The following is a 19705-nucleotide window of genomic DNA, read 5'->3' on the forward strand; positions in this document are numbered from 1 at the left end:
CCGTGGCGCCGTGATGATTGAATCGTTAACACCAGCAATTTCCCTGATAAATTTACCCCCAAAAAACATATTTTCTGGCAGTGCCCCTCCTGAGACTAGGCTCTGGATCCACCCCTCCTGTAGACAATACCGTTTTGATTTATGATCCAGGTGCTCTTATATTACAATTCTCCAAATTTTTATGGAGTTTACATTTTTATTTTTTTTATTTTTATACTTCTTTCAGAAATGCTGGAATGCACAGCCCAATGGTTGAACAATTTATACCTTTGATACTGGAAGACAAGAGAGGAGACCGATTCCGAATATGTTTTATTTAAACTAGGATATCCATTTCTGGTTTGTGGTATCTAACAACCTTGTAAGTATAAAATAAAAAATGAAAAAAGGTATACATATTCTCATTCAGATTTACTATTTTTATTTTTTTTTCATAACATTTTTAACATAATGTAAAAAAAATTATATAAAATAATTTAAATTGAATGTTACTCTAAGGCCAGTTCTGAGGCTTCATAAGCATTAGAATACATGAATTCGATATGAATCGTTGGGATCTGGAACAAAGCGTTTCGTACTGCATTAACAGCACAAGATGGGATGACTCTCCGGTTTCCCTTTCCCAAGTAGCCATAGATCCATGCAGTAAACGTTCTATAAGCTGTCTTCCGCAATCGTCTTAAAAATAAATAGAAATGATTACAGTTGCATAACAAATAATTCACTATATATTGGAACTTTTAATTTGTTAAATCGTAGGTCTGCCTACCTTTTTCAGAAATCTAAAAGCCAGCAGCTACACAGACTACAGCTGTAGATTTTTAATATTAGGACACTTACCTGTCCTGGAGTCTAGGAATGTCACCACACCAGCTTATTATTATAATTTTTTTTATACACTGCCAACAGATCACTTTTTTTTTTTTTTTGGGCTTTTTTTATAGATTATCAGTAATATTGGAATGCATTTTCTGCACTTGCACCATTTCCTATTCCCAAGACGTTCTGTTTCACCTTCCTCTTTAGTTTCTGTTGATTGAAGCATGAAAATCTTTTGTAATGGATTACATGGAAACGCTGGATCGTTTTCTGGCTCTGTATATTGTGACCATAGTTCCTCAAGCAACATTTGTCTCTGTAGCATAAACCAAAAAATATTTTCTTTACCTATTTATCCTTTATAGGTTAATAAATAAAATCAATTTTATTACGAATTTTGATTTAATATTTATTCTTGTTTGGCAAAAATGTATTTAAAGAAAGATGTTTTTTATTTTAATTTAAATAAATAATGTTTGATAGTAATTCATCATGGTTCTTTTTTTATTTAATTTTATAATTACACATGTTACACTTCATGATACCTCAAGCTATTTCTAATAATGCTTACACTCTCCCATGTAGTTGCTAACAGAGGGGGTTTCAACTTCAATCTGAGGCAGTATTGCACCATGTTTTAATAATAATTTTTTTACATTAAAAGATATTTTCTACTTATCAAGAGCATTGTCAATTTTACAATTCTTTATGGACACACACACACACACTTAGAGATTGCACTTGTAATGCCTACAGGAATGCCTTCAGAAAATAACCCCCCCTATCCAATGTCCTCCTGTATTCTCACCTACCCCATCCCTTAGATACCTACGCCAATAAAATGAGGGCTTTTTAAATCAAACAATGAATTAACTGTCTTGCTTCCTTGACCACACTTCACAGTCAACATTGGTACGAGAAATGGTCTGTCCAATAGGTTTGTCTCCCCCTTCCTCCTTTACATGCAACATTTCCATTGTCAAAGCGCAACACGGTTTAAGCATGCACATTGGGAAACTAGCTGTGAATTTGCAAGGCTCCAATTGGAGTTATAGCTACACTTATCTGCCTTCCCACAACTGTTTTTGACAGGTACATATTTACACTTCAATCTGACATAGGCGATGTTTGGTACATCAAACGTTAGAACCTCCCTCCTTTGCCCCCATGACATTTGGAGAGTGCATCATGATTTGCGCTTGCACATTAGGGATATGACCATGAATCCCAATGGATTCAATGCCAGTTTCTCATACTGGTCATGGTGGCGGCAGCTACCAACAGCTGATCTGAAAAGACATTGCAGCCTCACTGGACAGGTAAGTGTCCATAGATTAAGTCACCAGCTACTGTATTTGTAGCTGTGGATTTTACATTTATTTTTTGGCACACACTGAAAAAAACATTAAAAGAGAATTGTGGTGGATTTTTTTTGTACGTTATACTTACCAAGGTGGATGCAGCATGTGACCGATGCTGCATCTGTCCACCGGTGCCTTGCACTGAGAATAGAGCGATCAAACATCGCCAAGGGGGATCCGTGAGAACCAAGCCAATCGGAGAGCTACTGCCTGTCACTCAGCGGTTCTCCACTGAGATGGCTCGCAGTCCAAGCACCTGGCGCATCCAGACTTCCAGAGTCGAGATGACACGGTGCCTGGACTGATCTGTGTGATGTCAGCAGAGAGCGGACTTCAGACCAGCTGAAAACGGGAGAAGCACAGCCAAACAAGCTCATGCATGACTACAATACGAAGTAGAGACATGTAACTTTTACATTATAAACGTAAGTTTGTTTTTGAAATTTAAAAAGTTACTTACCATTATTTTTTATCAGTAAGATCTGTTAGATGTAAGAATAAAAAAAATTATTAGATCACAAAAAATTATAAATTGGGTTAAATGAGAAATAACTAAAATTATATTTTGTATAGTTAGTAAAGAAAAAATGTATATATGTACACACATAATATGTATAGTAACGCACATATAATGAAACAAAAAGTGTTTGTGTATAGGTATAAATACATACATACTGGACACTTTATTATGTACAGCTTTCACAGCACCGTTTTGAGTGTAGAACTGGAAGGAGCCATCAGAAGATGGGGACACTGCAGCTATAAAGGGATGGACATGGTCCGCAACAATACTCAGGTAGGCCGTGGTGTTTAAATGATACTCAATTGGTACTAAGGGGTCCAAAGTGTGGCAAGGAAAATATACCCCTCACCATTACACCCAGGGCCGGTGCTACCACTAGGCGGAGTAGGCAGTCGCCTAGGGCGCACTACCCCCCAGGGCGCAGCCACAACCTCTGTATGCCTCCAATCCCCCAATGTCTTCACAGAGTAAAAGCTCACAGCAGTGTGTGTGTGTGGGGAGGAGGGGCGGGGGTTCGGTGGAGAACAGAGCATCGAGAGGTGCAGCATCTGTTAGCCGACACCAGAGCAACACCGCCCAGTGCTGAGGAGAGCCCCGGATGTAATGATCGATGAAGCAGAAGTAAGGAGGAGGGAGGATCACTATCTACAGCGAGCTATGGAGGGAGGGGGGGGGGGGGGGGGGGAAGAGTAGTGCAGGAAATAAGAAGTCAGCTAGGTAGGTCAGTATGTGTGTGTGTGTTTGTAATGGTCAGGTAGGTCAGTGTATGTGTGTGTGTGTCAGGTAGGTGGGTCAGTGTATATGTAATGGTCAGGTAGCTCAATGTGTGGGTCAGGTAGGTAGGTCAGTGTGTGTGTGTGTGTAATGGTCAGGTAGGTCAGTGTGTGTGTAATGGTCAGGTAGGTCAGTGTATGTGTGTGTGTGTGTGTGTGTGTAATGGTCAGGTAGGTCAATGTATGCGTCAGGTTGGTGGGTCAGTGTGTGTAATGGTCAAGTAGGTAGGTCAGTGTGTGTGTGTGTGTAATGGTCAGGTAGGTCAGTGTATGTGTGTGTGTGTCAGGTAGGTGGGTCAGTGTATGTGTAATGGTCAGGTAGGTCAATGTATGTGTCAGGTTGGTGGGTCAGTGTGTGTAATGGTCAATTAGGTAGGTCAGTGCGTGTGTGTGTAATGGTCAGGTAGGTCAGTGTATGTGTCAGGTAGGTAGGTCAGTATGTGTGTGTGTGTGTGTGTGTGTGTGTGTAATGGTCAGGTAGATCAGTGTATGTGTCAGGTAAGTGGGTCAGTGTGTGTGTGTAATGGTCAGGTAGGTGGGTCAGTGTATGTGTAATAGGTAGGTAGGTCAGTGTATGTGTCTGGTAGGTGGGTCAGTGTGTGTGTGTAATGGTCAGGTAGGTCAGTGTATGTGTCAGGTAGGTGGGTCAGTGTGTGTGTGTAATGGTCGGGCGGGTCACATATTGCAAAGGCAGTGGAGCCATGGGCAGAACCAATGGGGGGGGGGCAGCAAAATGAGGTTTCGCCTAGGGTGTCAAAAATTCTTGCACCAGCCCTGATTACACCCCCACCACCAACCTGAACCCCGTGATACAAGGCAGGATGGATTGATTCATGCTTTCACTTTTTTTTTTTTAATGCAAATTTAAAACCCTACCATCTGAATGTTACAACAGAAAATGAGACTCATCGGACCAGTCAACATTTTTTCAATCTTCTATTGACCAAATTTGGTGAATCTGTGACAACTGTAGCCTCAATATCATCATGTACTTAGATGACTGGAGTGGCACCCAGTGTGGTTTTCTGCTGCTGTAGCCCATCTGCTTGAAGTTTCAATGTGTTGGGCATAAAGAGATGGTATTCTGCATACCTTGGTTGTAAATAGTGGTTATTTGAGTAAATGTTGCCTTTCTAAAATCTGTACCATTAAAAACTCTGAACTCACATATGAAGTAGGGATTTTAACACACACATAACAAATGGTCCATAATGGAGGCAAACACACCACACCCCCATATCCATGCCCCTATATCTACATGAAGGTTGATGGATGCATGGATTACAACGTGGGGTTGTTTATTTTTGTAAGCATTGGATTAGAGCCCAAAGGCTCTAATAGGCTTCAAGAAAGGGTGACCATGGCGCAGAGAGCACCGTGCTCAAAGCCCACCCACTTGTGTGACATTAGCAAATTTAAAATCGTTATTGTGACACTAATTTCCTCTTGGTCATTCATGGGAAAAGGGTTCTGAGACACAACTGGGTGGGAGTCCTACCTAAGACCCGATTGGCCGTGATAATCAGCAAACGCCATGACTCAGGGGAGATGCAGGGGTAAGCCACTGTAGCCATGACGTGGATGGGGTAAGTGCGGGACTGGCAGGCAGCAATGGGTGAGCAAAGTGGTGATCGAACAACGCATATATTAATTTTGTTGCTGCAATTATTTTTTTAATGAAAAGCTGTACAGAAAAAAGTAGCCGCTGGGTGTAGATATACACACACACATATATATATATATATATATATATATATATATATATGAGAGAGAGAGAGAAACACACACACACATATATATAACGAGATACATATATAAGATACATGTATAACAAGAGATATAGATATATCTATATACATACACACACATATATATATACATATATATATATATAAAACAAGATATATATCTCTTGTTATGTAGATATATCTGCACAGAAGCAAATGATTTAGTTTACAATTAGTATATTTTTAAGCCTCTTACCTTTTTGCTGCTGGTGTCTGTTATAAATACAGTATATTTCCTGGTTCCTGGAGGAAGGAGGGGTTTGCATAGCTAAGGGGCGGTAACTTCCTCTGGCACTGCCGTTGCTATGGAAACCTGACCTGAAACCTAGTTCACTGCTTGTGTAGCACTGAGCATGTGCGAGATTTGCAAGGCTGAGATCCAGGAAGAAATACAGTCTGGCTTCAGATGCCCACACCAAGGATGGCCACAGTCTGCTGCAAGTTTATAAAGTTACAAAATGCTGTAATAACCTAACAAAACGGACCTTTGTTTACAGACTAACTTTACTAGAATGCTTTAAGCTTGTGTATGATAAGTGTATGATAGGTTATTTTTATTTAAAAAGTCACATTTTGGCTGGAAAACCACTTTAAGTATTATAACAAATTTCTGCCACCAGATGGCAGCAAAGCATTTGGAAAAATCAATGGGAATTTAAAGAATTGAAAGCAACTCTCCAGGCAAGGCACTAAATTCAGTAATATGTCCTTTATTATGTCATGTGTGGCTAAAAATATTAATAAAGTAATACCATTTCACAAAATGTAGAGCCTGCAGCACAAATGTGACCAGTCTTCAAATGAGTTTGCTGATACTGTTCTTTTTACTTTTATATTTTAGCTTTTAGTAATACACGTATTATCCCTTTAGATGAACCTGTAATTTGCCCCTGATAAAGTAATGTGTTTGCCCAACAGCAGGCATCATAAGGTGACTAAAGTAACTTTTTCAGTGCTTACCTACTTATGGACCCCTGAGAAAATACTCAGTATTTGATTAAGGAAATTAAACCAACTGGTTTTGTAACTTTGTATATTTTTCCAGAGTGCTGAAATAATGACTTCTCTGTTTATAGTCAGATTGGACTTTTTGGATAAATTATGCAGTTTTACATAAAAGTATGTGTAACAATGTACATTTGCTGTATATTATCGTTCATGCAGTAGGAGGCGCCATTGCAGAGTGTCTCTGTGATCCTGCACTTCAGGCGGATCGATATGCTATGTTCAGCATCTGCACAAAGTTACAAACATACTCACATCTGCTGTCTGTCCTATACCAACTAATTCTGCTCCCACTCCCAGCAAATGTGAATACTTAATTTCATGATTAGTACTGAAAATAATTTTCATGTATGGAGAAATTATAAAACTGATCCAACCCAGGTGCCATATTTTCTAGGTATGCCACTGCCTGAAATGGATGAGAACTATAAATTAGTTCTTGGTTATCTGCTGCTATTCCTAATTAAAAAGTATAAATGTGCATGCACATTAGAAGTAAACACTCTCTGAGATATGTTCAGCTCAGGCTACTTCTAAATACTGATTTATTGGTGGGCGGTGTTTATATTTTATACAGAAAGATACGTCATTACTATGTCAGTCTAATTGGTACATCTCATTGGTTACAATACAAGAGAAATGAAGAAACTTGATGCTTGAAGTTTGGTTGAAACTGGTTCTGTTATCTCAAATGAATTCTTCTAACGCGGGGGATGTGGGGGGTAGACGCCATCTTGGCTCCGAACATAAAGTCAATCTGTATACTACATAATAAGTAAGGAACATGTATACACATAAGCAAATAGACATTTTCTGATTATCATTATGTACATTGGATTCCTTAACAGTCCCCCCTAAAATGGCTATTTTCTTCTGTCCCTCATCTAAAGGTCCTACGCACCTGGCCCATTCTCCTCAGCAACTCTTTTTAGGCTGTATATAGAGTTGGGCAGCAACTAGTTCACTACCCCCCTCGATACAGCTGGAGAAGGGCAATCAGGTGCTATCTACCCCTATAACCCTAGAGGATTGTGAGATTTTGGACAGGGAGTGACTGTAGAGGAGTGAAGGGTTTGTCATTCTCCATCATAAGAGGGTCCTCTTCTTCTTGGTGGAGAGATGTAGGTGGGCTGTTTTCTACAGCCTTGCTCATTAACTTCTTTACGAAAGGTAGAATACAGCATACAATCAGGGCTAAAAGAACCAGGATTATTAGTACCGTTACCCCTATCTGGGCGAGCACCTTCTGCCACCCACTCATCCAGCTAAAATATTGATCCCATGGGTCTGTAATACCGGAGTTCTTCTTCAACTCCAATGACAAATCTTCTAATTTCTTTATAGCTAAAGTTACTTTACCATTTGGGCCGGTATTATCAGGAATGTAGGTGCAACAGGTTCCCGTTTTTCCTATTTTTACAGACACTTCCTTTCTCAGCTAACAGCATGTCTAAGGCCATCCGGTTCTGGAATGTCATGTAGGAAGTGGGGGGGTAACTGGCCAGCAATTCCCTGGCTTTGAATTCATCAGGGACCCCCCCTGGGACCCCTATAGCATCTATGTACACATGAGGGTCAAAGCTTCCGGAGAGAGCTGCTCGCTTCCTCCTCTGACTGTGTGCTGGGTCAGTGTATGTATCAGGAGTATCTTCTGCTAGGATATGGAGGGGCGTAATCACCTTTTCAGGGCACATTCACCGGTCCAGATACCCTCTAATCTGGTCCTATGTTCCAACCCACTGTCCCTCCCAGGAACCACAATTCTGGCCCCAGTAACTGTCTGTAAAACACACATGTATATCCTTACCATCAGGGATGTCGCTGTACCAATGGCATTGCCATGAAAGAGTCAAACAGACAAGGTACTATGTCACAGTAATCAAAGGTAAAGGTGGTCACATGTGTACCTGAAGAGTTGTACCAAAATGTAATTATGTTATAATTTTTTGTGATGACCACCTCCTGGGCCTCCCCTCTAGACCAAACAGAAAAAGGATATGCAGCATGGTCGTCATGAAGTGGGCGGGATCTTGTCCTCGGGGGTGGAGCTTTCTTGCAGTGGGAAGCGTGTATTCAGGTATTCTTCCCAGCCAATTCCACTGAGGTGGCTGTGGTCAGCAAAACTTGGAATGGACCATCATATCTGGGTTCAAGAGAATGTTTTCTCACAAATTTCTTTACCAGCCCCCAATCTCCAGGCAGTAGTTGATGTATTCCTGTATCTAATTCAGGATCTGGAATGGAAGAAAACACCTGGACATGCATTTGGGTTAATTCTCGTGATAATGCGGTTACATAATTAGTCAACACATCAGATTGCAACTGAAACTGTTGTGGAAAGTGACAGCCAAGTCTGGGGGCTGAACCAAACTAAATTTTATAAGGAGATAGGGCATATTTCCCCCGGGGTGTGTGTCTGACACTGAACAGGGCAATGGGCAAACTGTCTGGCCGACTTATGTTAGTCTTTTGGGCCATCTTTAACATCCTGTTTTTCTAGTGTCCCTTTCATCCTTTCTACCTTCCCGCTACTTTGAGGGTGGTAAGGGGTGTGTAGAGCCAACTGAACCCCCAGTGCTGCCCTAATCTTTTGTAAGGGTTGCTGTGAAGGCTGGGCCTGATCGCTCTCTATCACCTCTGGGACCTCAAATCTACATACTATCTCACTCAGTAGTTCCTTAGCTGTGGTCCTGGCAGTCATGTCCACCTCCACTAGGGGGCGTATTCGAATCTGTCACTCCTTTGACATTTGGGAGTGATCAATTTGTATCCTCTGGAAGGGGTATAGAGCTTTTGCCAGGTGCTTCTTCTGTGCCTTTTCTGTACATTCTGGGTTACATTTGTTGCAGATAGTGCATGATCTGCAGAAGTTGTTGGTCAATGAAGTAACTCATAAGTTCATAAGAGTCTTTGTCAAGTGGGCAGTTCCATTTCCCCATTGCGCCATGGCTGGGTACATACTCCTGGGTAGACAAGGCTTCTTGCTGCACTCGAATAGTCCATCTCTGAGAGTTCCTCCTCTCCGTTTTCCAGCTTTCCTTCTCATCCGGACTTGCTGCTTCCTGTAATTATTTCAGATAAACTCTGTCCACTGGGAGAGTCTGTAGGGTAAGCATGGAGTGGTCTTCTTCTACCACCCTGCTGTCCACTTCCCGTGGAACACTGGCTGTCTGTTTGGCAGCTGAATCGGCTAGATTGCCTCGAGCTTCCTTCGAGTTGAGTTTGTCGTGTGCTTTACTTTTAGAATAGTCACTTGGGTTGGGAGAAGCAGGGCGTCCATCAAGTCCTTCATGGCTGAGCTGTGTTTCACAGGTGTTCCTGCAGCCATCAGGAACCCTCTGTCCTTCCAGATTACACCAAAATCATGGGCAACGCTGAAAGCATATCTTGAGTCCGTATGAATGTTGGCTCTTTTTCCCTCTGCCAATTTACATGCTGTAGTAAGTGCTTGCATCTCTGCCACCTGTGCAGACATCACCAGTAAGGTTTCAGTTTGGAGAACCGAGTTTTCAGTGGTGACCTGGATCCTGCAGGGGTATTTCACTCACGGTGGGGATATGCGTGGTTTCCAGCCGCATTCGTTCGATGCAGTTATGGGGTGACAAGTCAAGACTCGACTCCTCCTCCTTACCCCCCTCGAGAAGTGGAAGAAGGGTGGTAGGTTTTAGTGTTTGACAACGTAATAGAGTAATGCTGTCTAGAAGGTAGAAACACAGGAGTCTCAAGTGTCTGGCAATGGACAGATGTTTTGGCTGGATCTTGGTGGAGTATGGGAGCAATGTCATGGGGAGCAAGCAGAACGAGGCAGAGTCCGAGAGCCAAGTCCAAAGTTTTGTCAAACAAGGCTTGTGCAGCAAAGACAGCTCGCAGACACGATGGGCCTCCTCTTGCTATCGCATCCAGCCGACAGGAATAATATCCTATAGGGCGTAGGCAGATGCCGTGTGATTGGGCGAGTACACCTGTAGCATGTCCCAGATGTTCGGATACAAAGGGCTTGAACGTTTTGTCGTAGTCTGGGAGCCCTAGCGCCAGAGATGGTGTGCTTGAAGGCCTCAAAGTTGGATATTGCTTCAGGAAACATCTGGAAGGGGTCTGATTTCAGGGCATCATACAAAGCTTGCATCAGTAGGGAGCCTTCTGGAATCCATGCTCTGCAATAGGAAATTAGTCCAAGGAAGGAATGAAGGGGCTTCTGGCCTTGTGGCAGTGGGATGTCAGAGATTGCTTCTGATTGCGCCAACTTAAGTGGGTATTGTGGTTTCCGGGGCAATGATGCGCCCTCTTTGAGCTTGACTGAAACTGGTGGCACTTTTAAGTGACCAATGTCTTCCGGGCCTGTGGACCATAGACACGCAGGGATTCTGTCAAGTACTTCCTGTGGTATTGAACTTGGAGTTATTGCTCCATGAAGTGTCATCAGGAGAGGCAGAGAATACAAAGCAGATGAGTCTTCCAAGGATAGGGGAGTATGTAACTTCACCCCCCCCCCTTCAGGTGTGAAAATGATTGACGCCTGTAGTCTGGACAGCACATCAGCTCCTTGTAGATTCAAGGGACATGTAGAGGACACCACAAATCTGGTAAGCAAATCAGGAAATGTCCTCACTTGGAGAAGCTCAGTGAGTGGACTGGAGCGGGGCACCCCATCCACTCCCACGCAGGAAACATCAATAGTGGAAAGGAAAGAATTATCAGGCAGGTCCTCAGCCCTCAACACACTCCTGGCTGCACTCATGTCAATGAGACAAGTGGTAGGTTTTCCTTGTATAGGTAACGTGACCTTTGCTAGGGGTCCCCCAGTCTCATTTGAGGACACTGTCATAAGGGGTGACACGGGTTTTCTCATTTCCTAGCATGAGTTGGGGCGTGGTGGTGGAGATTCATGTCCACGTTGCACTTCGCGGGGATCCCTGTCTTGTCTCAGATGTCTTGGGGCTCTGCGTACTCTTCTGATGTGACCCCGCTTCCCACAGTTGTAACAGATGATCTTTTCCCTGGTATTGGGCAGTGGTGGTGGACAAGTGTAGGCAGGATCTTCGTCTTGTGTTACCATGAGGGGCGTTGTTTTTTTTTCCTTTTTGGTTTTCTATCCCTCTGGCCACCAACAGTAAATTGGACATTTTCATTGAGCGATATTCAGGGCGGGCCACCATCAGGCTTTTTCTGATATCCTCTCTGAGTCCTGAGACAAAAGCAGATGATAACATGTGTGTGTGTGTGTGTGTGTGTGTCTTTTCATAGAGGGAGAAGCCCAGATGTTCAAAGGCCTGTATGAGTCTAGCATGATACTTCTCCACAGACTCCCCTTTATCTTGGGCAATATCTTGGATTGTGGTGGTCTGATCTGCCAATTTCTCCTTTGCCCAGTCGCGGAGTTGTGCACAGAACTCCAAGCCTGAGGTATAAGAAGTGGCACTTGCCAGGCAGGCATCATAGTAGGGCCGCCTGCATAACTGGCCAAAAGACATGTCCTGCTTTAATTTGGCATAGGCTGATCAAGTCTCTCCAGGCAGCTGAGTAAGCTTCTTGTATCTGCACTATCCTGCGGTAGAAGAGCATTGGCTGTTTCTCTGGGTCAGGCAGACTTGTCACTAAGGTTGCTGCTTGTGATGGGGTAAAAGCGACATACATCACCAGTGCCCCTTCTGGTAACCGAGACTGGTGTTGAGGTGGGGGGGCTGAGAATGGGCACTGTTTCTCATGGTTGTCAGCATATGTTTGAGATCCTCTCGGAACTGTGAATCCGGAGCCGGATTAGGGGTTAAGACAGCAGGTGGCCTTGCTGCCTGTTGTTGGCCTTCCCACTCGCACGCTTCTTCATCATTAACATATCCGGCCTGTGAAGGTAGTGCTTCCATATTAGGGAAGACAGGTGTGTGGTAGGAACCATCCTGGTTTAAATGGGAAGAACTGGTTATATGCCACGGCTGGGCCTATTGGGTGTACCAAGATGGCCGCCGGCAGTAAGTGCACTGGGCTGTGCTTGAAGCGAGGGCTTGAGTGTACCAAGATGGCCGCCTGGGAGTGGTCACAGTGGGTTATGCTCGGGTTGGGGTGGTGAGAAGGGAGTGGGCGTTAGTTGTCCCTCTCCTCCTTCGTTCCAGTTTTTGTATATGGGGGCGGTACAGCCACATCTATTAACTCTGTGATTCACATACATAGCACAATTTGCATCTTTCTTGATTTCCTCTTCTATCCAACCTTCTTTGTGCAATGACCTTGCCGTCCTGTACCATGCTTCTGCCACATCCAATAAGCCGTTATCACACAGACTCTACTTTTTCTTCTTATCAGCACATGCCATTCTTCTGCTTCTTGCAACATCTTCTCTCCTTTCCTAATATCACATTCTAGCATTCCCTTCTCTCTCTCTCTCTCTCTCTCTCTCTCTCTCTCTCTCTTTCTTCGGACGGCTCAAGAGGAGAATACAGGCAACAAATTGGTTAATACTCCTCTGACTGCTGTCTTATCAAAGAATTCCTAGGGTGGGGGCTCGCATCCCTGCGAGAGATCTGTCTCCTCGCACACTCCTGACTGTTCGAGGGTCAAAACTAGCACGTCAGAGGTGGTGTGGAGCAGTGGCTTATGGCCCAACTGATCCTTCAGGTAGCCACTTTCTCTCACTGTCACCCTCTTCGTGTATATCAAACAGTAATGGACAAATACACACACAGTACAGGACATGACACCTGACACGCTTTGAACTGCAAAGATAGCTCTCGGGAAAAGCTCACCTGAGTCACAAGACTGCCAAATTCCAGCTAGCCTTCTTTCAAACTGCCCTCATTCACAGTTTGAGCTAAACCCTCAGGACAGCTTTCCCGAGCAGAACATTCATAGACGTTTCGCAAGACTGCCACATCCGCAAGTCTTCTTTCAAACTGCCCTAATTCACAGTTTGAGATTAACCCTCAGAGGTCCTACACAGCCAACCTCGAGTAACCCCGTCTATAAATGCCTGCAGAATTCCACCCCACCACCAGAGATACAATCTAGGGGTGAGGATGGACACACGCCTGCAGCTGCACTTTCAGTCTGCTAAATTTGCAGCCCTTCAGAATGACAGACACTGAACAGATAATAGTCAGCAGAAAACCATTAGCAGGTTCGTTAAAACGGCTTCAGGCGCGAAATAAGTTACCTGCCTCTTTGAACAATCGAAAGGAGCCAACAAGACCAAATCAACCAGGCAAACCAGAGAAGTCGTACAAATGGTAAGGATAAATATGCTTACCGTACTGTTAGGGCTGCGCGCTTAACCCCCTTCTCTGATCTGGCCAGCCGTTCAGTCCTGGAATGTGGTCTCCCTTCGATTGTGGCCTGAAAGCCCCCACACACGGGCGCCAGTTGAAATGGATGAGAACTATAAATTAGTTCTTGGTTATCTGCTGCTATTCCTAATTAAAAAGTATAAATGTGCATGCACATTAGAAGTAAACACTCTCTGAGATATGTTCAGCTCAGGCTACTTCTAAATACTGATTTATTGGTGGGCGGTGTTTATATTTTATACAGAAAGATACGTCATTACTATGTCAGTCTAATTGGTACATCTCATTGGTTACAATACAAGAGAAATGAAGAAACTTGATGCTTGAAGTTTGGTTGAAACTGGTTCTGTTATCTCAAATGAATTCTTCTAACGCGGGGGATGTGGGGGGTAGACGCCATCTTGGCTCCGAACATAAAGTCAATCTGTATACTACATAATAAGTAAGGAACATGTATACACATAAGCAAATAGACATTTTCTGATTATCATTATGTACATTGGATTCCTTAACATGCCTGTCAGCACATGAAATGGGTCACCTCAGAGCAGGAACTAAAAGGGGCTTCTTATTGCCTTTACAAACGTAAACATTTTTGGTCTGGTTACTTTAACCACTTCAGCCCCGAAAGAATTAATCCCCTTCCTGACCAGGCCATTTTTTGCAATGCGGCACTACGTCGCTTTAACTGACAATTGTGTGGTCGTGCGGCGTTGTACCCAAACGTCCTTTTTTCTCCAACAAATAGAGCTTTCTTGTGGTGGTCTTTGATCACTTTTGCCGTTTTTATTTTTTGCGCTATAAACAAAAGAAGAGCGACAATTTGGATTAAAATTATCAGTTTAGGTCGATATGTATTCTTATTTTTAGTAAAAAAAATCGCAATAAGCGTATATTGAGTGGTTTGCACAAACGTTATAACATCTACAAAATAGGGGATAGATTTGTGGTATTTTTATTATTATTTTTTTTCTAGTAATTTTCAGCAATTTATATCGGGACTGAGACATTGCGGCGGACTGATCAGACACTTTTGATACTTTTTTGGAACCATTGATATTTATACAGCGATCAGAGATAAAAATAGCCACCAATTACTGTATAAATGTCACTGGCAGGGAAGGGGTGAACACTAGGGGGCGATCAAGGGGTTAAATGTGTGTTCCCTAGGTGTGTTCTAACTGTGAGGGAATTGGACTGACTGGGGCAGGAGACATATCGTTATTCCTACTTAGTAGGAACACATGATCTGTTTCTCCTCCCCTGGCAGGACAGGGATTTGTGTGTTTACACACACAAATCCCTGTCCTGCTCTTGTGCCTGCAACCGCGGGTGGCCATCAGGGATCACGGCCGCCGGCCATGTGCATCGGGTCCCCTGCCATGCAACGAGCGCACACGAGCGCCTGCTATGGTTTCTAAAGGAGCCGCATTATATATAAGCAATTCACACAGCAATGCCATTCTGCCACCATATATATACAGGAGCCGGTCAGGAAGCGATTAAAACAGTAAGGCCCCCAAGTGGTCACATTGCTATATTAGGTTTACTATACATAGCTCGCAAAGCAATTGCGAGACTCTGGATCACCCCAAGGGTGCCAGCGGGTGTACAGTGGGTGGAATTGGTGAATGGCTTGCTTATACGTGAAAAGCTTACATATCAACATCGCAACACCCTGAAGAAATTTTACTCAATGTGGCAATTATGGTTAGATCGTCCGGGTCTAGGCCCAACTCAATTAGTGAAAGATAGACTCCTACAGATGTGAGGCTAGATCGAGGAGGCATGGGAGAGTTAGGTTATGAGCGATAGTACATTTCTGGGGTGGTCTGTGAGAGGTGTCGCGGTGGACACAATTCATTTTCTGAGAAGTTTGTTAGTTTAAATAACCTATGCCCCTTAGCTGTTTTATTTCCTTTCTATCTTTTATTCCTTTATATCTATTTTCAATATATATAACAATATACATCCAATGTCCGGTCATCAATGCACGCAGGACATGCAGCTCAGTTCAATGATTTTTCTTTCTCCTCTGTAACTAATTGACAAGCAGTACTCTATAATACACAGCTCCTATGTTTATAAGAGACCAAATTGTTACATGTTTGTGAATGTATAAGCTGTCAGAATGTAAAAGAGGCTATATTTAAATCTCCTGCTGCACATACTTTCTGAATGCATGTATATTTGTTCAGTTTTTCTCAATAAAAATAAATAAAATAAAAATAAAAAAACAGTAAGGCCCCGTTTACACCATGTTCAGAGATGAGCGTTTTTCTGTACACATTCTGCAAAGGCACAAAAAAACTCAATTGTTCTCTATGTGGCCTGTTCACACCACAACACTGGAATCACATGCAGATTTTTTGGAATCTGCAACGTGTACGTTGTTTTCTGCGTGGAAAAAAACTGACCTAACATCAACACTGTAGTGTGAATAGGGCACATAACTGACGTGCATGAAAACTGATGTCATTGTGCATAAAAACTCACTGAAATGCGCCAGAAAACTGATGTAAAACTGATGTAAACTCATATCTCTCCATGTGAAATCTGCGTGGTTTTCCCATCAGTTTTTATGCATGTCCCTTTCACACGGGACGGATCAGTAACGATCCGCCCCGTGATGATCCGCTTGCTCAGCGGGGATCGCTCCGTTGTCCCTGAGCCGGCGGCGGACAGGGCGGTCTCCGCACACTGTGCAGGGACCGCCCTGTCAGCTCTCCGCTATCCTCCATGGGGATCGGATGAGCACGGATCGCCTGTCCGTGTTCATCTGATCCGTTCTGCAGACAGATAGAAAAATAGGATTTTCCTCCGTCTGCAGAATCGGACAGTAGCGGAGGAGGACAATAGCGGGTGTCTGCGGATGTTCATCCACAGACACCCGCTATCCCATAGGGATGAATGTATGCCCGTATTTCATCCGCAAATGGATGGAATACGGACATACCGTCCACATGTGTGAAAGGGGCCTATGGTGTGAAGGAGCCCTAAAAAGAACACACCTCAATCAGCTACCGTGTTTCCCCGATAGTAAGACACCCCCGATTGTAAGACGTATCGGGAGTTTCATAGGGGTCGGCTAATATAAGCCGTACCCCGAAAGTAAGACGTATGTCTTACTTTCGGGGAAACACGGGGGTATTGCCGCCTCCAGTGACGTACGGTACTAAGAGTGGGGCGGGGGGTGCGGGCCGCACCCTGGGGGGGGTGCCAGGCCAGCGCCCTCCCCCTCCGACTGAAGAGACAGCGCCGTTTTGATCAGTCTCGGCCGAGCAGAGTGAAGCCGCCTCCCCCTCCTCTTGTATGGCTACACAGTGCTGTGTATGGAGGAGGAGGAGGGGGAGGCGGCTTCAGTGAAGCCGCCTCCCCCTCCTTCTCCTTCATGGACAGCACTGTGTAGCCATACAAGAGGAGGGGGAGGCGGCTTCACTCTGCTCGGCTGTGAGTGACAGCCGCTGCCCAAGACTGATCAGAACGGCGCGACGCAGGTGTCACTGGCTCTGTGCCCTCCCGGAAAAAGGTCAGTGCATACAGAGAGAGACCAAGGAGGGGGAGGGGGAGGGGGGGTGTGAAGAGATTCTCTGCAGCTCTTGTAACCGCAAGATGCAGCTGAGGAGGACTACAAGTCCCAACATACCGGGCTGTGTGTGCTTACAGTTCTCCTCTGCTGAGCATAGCAGCTTTGTATGCTTGGACTTGTAGTCCTCCATAGGTTAAAACAAAAAATTCGACACTTTTTATTCCAATATAAGACATACCCCGAAAGTAAGACATAGTGGGGCTTTTGGGGATAAAAAGAAAGTAAGACACTGTCTTACTTTCGGGGAAACACGGTAGTGGCAATCTGTAATTCACTAACAGACAGCAGGTAATGGACATTTAGTACTGAGTGAGCTCCTCCCGTGATGGTGAAGGTGAATAGTAACAGCTAGGTGTCTCTTAGCAAGCTCTTTAGCAACGGCTTAGGAGTTTTCAGGTCAGGTTTCATAAGGTAAGTAAATGGCCTACACCTATAGCAAGGGCATTACTAAACTTTAGTAAAAGCTGCACAGTTTGTTTTTCTCTACAGACCCCTCCTATCTGTATAAGCAGTTTTTAATAAAGATGAATTAACCCTTCAAGTTTTTTTTCTGACTTCTTCAACTTTGATTTCACCTGTAACCCAGCAAATAACACATTTCCGCTCCTTGGCTGGCTACGTTCACCTCATTGTATCTATGGCAGGAGCCATGGTTGTTACCCAGGCTGCTCTCTTGATGTACTACAAACAAGTTCTCATCTCATCTCGATTACAAAGGGGGCAGGGCAACTGGTAGTGTACAATAGATAGCTTTGAAGGCATTTGTTCACCTAACAAGAACTTACAAGCACACTGCATTTTTGACAAAGTGGATGAGTAATTTTTGCACTTGCTGACCATTTTCTTAGCCTGAAAAAAAAATAACTGCAGTCACCACCTCTAAAGACTGGTAAACTGAAATATATTAGAATTTTATTCTTGGGTTTAGTTATCCTTTAATCTTATACACACATCACCAGTGGCGTATCATCCAGGTATGCAGTGTCCCCCAAAGGAAGGACACAACTTTACCCATAACAAACTTGATAAAAAAAATCATGTTCTTTAGCAAGCAACATACATTCTATAATAATAATTATGCTACCAAAATTTGTGTGTGCTGTAAATTTCCTCCAGCATTGCTCCTGTTTCTTCTTGCTGGAGGCTGCCATTTTGCATAAGCTCATAGCCCCTGAACAGCAGTAAATCATAAAGTGGAACTAAACCCATTGATTTAATGGTTTCAAAAAACAGTTTGATTCTTAGAATTGACTGGTAACTGTCAGGTTTGCTTGTGTCGTCAACCAAACTTTCAAACCATCAAATGGTTGGTGTCATAACTGATCATATGTGCAGCATCATGGCAGTTACAGAACAAACAAAAGCAGCTGTAAATCCTTAGTAAAGGATAGGATGGTTTAAATCTGTTTTAAGGGTGTCAGTGGATAGGCCTCTACAAATTCAGCATTGCCTTAGCCCTGGTTCACACTGATGCGATGTGGGAAATGCACAAGATTCGCTGCGTTTCCCAGCATTGCATCTCACTGCTTGGCAATCGCACAGCATCCATGTGATCTGCTGCGGGTGTCAATGTTAGATTAACAAAACCCCTAAACAGATTGCAAAATGCAGTGTGATTGCCAGAATCGCATCGCACAGGTGTGAACACCCATGTAATGTGATTCAGGTGTAGGGGAAAAAAGGATCCGGCACTATTTTGGTGCGGATGCCATGAGATTTGAGCCATACAAAATGTATGGCTCAAATTGCACCGCATAGACATTGCATGTGATGTGCACGGAATGTGGCATGATTCCTCTGTGAATCATGTGCGTGGCTTTGGATGCACCAATTTGAACCTAGGCTAAAAATGCCTAACAATGGAGAGCAACTGAGCATGTGCAGAGCAGGGTGAGAGTGTAATACTGCAAAAGGGCCAGTCTGAAGGGATCTAGCAGGACTTAATTATCTGACTAAAGTTCCACTTTAAGGGAACGTTCACACTGATCTGCAGCCCAAACCGCTGCTGCTCACATAGTGTTTTGGGCTGCATATTAGTGCACATGTGGGCTGAGTGAGGCATGTTTTATTGCATCACACAGCCCCCTTTTTTTTAAGCTCTTCCCACCCAGCCACAGTACATAAACGACCGGGTGGTGCAGCAGCACGATGTGTGGTTGATAACTGATCGGAATACTGGGCCGCTATGATTGGCCCTGGTAACATTGTGACCTCTTTCCAAAAAGGGGTCATTTTGAGGTTATTCATGCTTATTTTAATATCGAAAGAAATCTGTATCTGTTGAAAAAAAAAATATATATAAAAAATATTTTATATATATATATATATATATATATATATATATATGTATATCATTTAGGCCCCTTTCACACTGGGACGGTTTTTCAGGCGTTACAGCGCTAAAAATAGCGCCTGTGTAGCGCCTGAAAAAAACCGGCCCCTTTCACTCCAGTGTGAAAGCCGGAGGGCTTTCACACTGGAGCGATGCGCTGGCAGGACAGTGAAAAAAGTCCTGCTAGCCGCATCTTTGGAGCGGTGAAGGAGCGGTGTATTCACCGCTCCTACCCATTGAAA

General features: G+C 43.7%; 1 long non-coding RNA gene across 1 annotated transcript; it reads right to left on the reverse strand.

Annotated features, from left to right (window-relative positions):
• Nucleotides 1–404: 404 nt before the first annotated feature.
• On the reverse strand, nt 405–5546 carry LOC143983532 (uncharacterized). The gene is made up of 4 exons (XR_013274619.1): nt 5460–5546; nt 2641–2662; nt 841–1135; nt 405–678 (listed from the first exon to the last, which is right to left on the reverse strand). It is a non-coding gene; the product is annotated as an uncharacterized LOC143983532 (long non-coding RNA).
• Nucleotides 5547–19705: the final 14159 nt, after the last annotated feature.

This window comes from Lithobates pipiens, unplaced genomic scaffold (genome assembly GCF_037356315.1).
Source record: "Lithobates pipiens isolate NorthernLeopardFrog02 unplaced genomic scaffold, aLitPip1_a1.2 Scaffold_16, whole genome shotgun sequence".
Classification (NCBI taxonomy): Eukaryota; Metazoa; Chordata; class Amphibia; order Anura; family Ranidae; genus Lithobates; species Lithobates pipiens.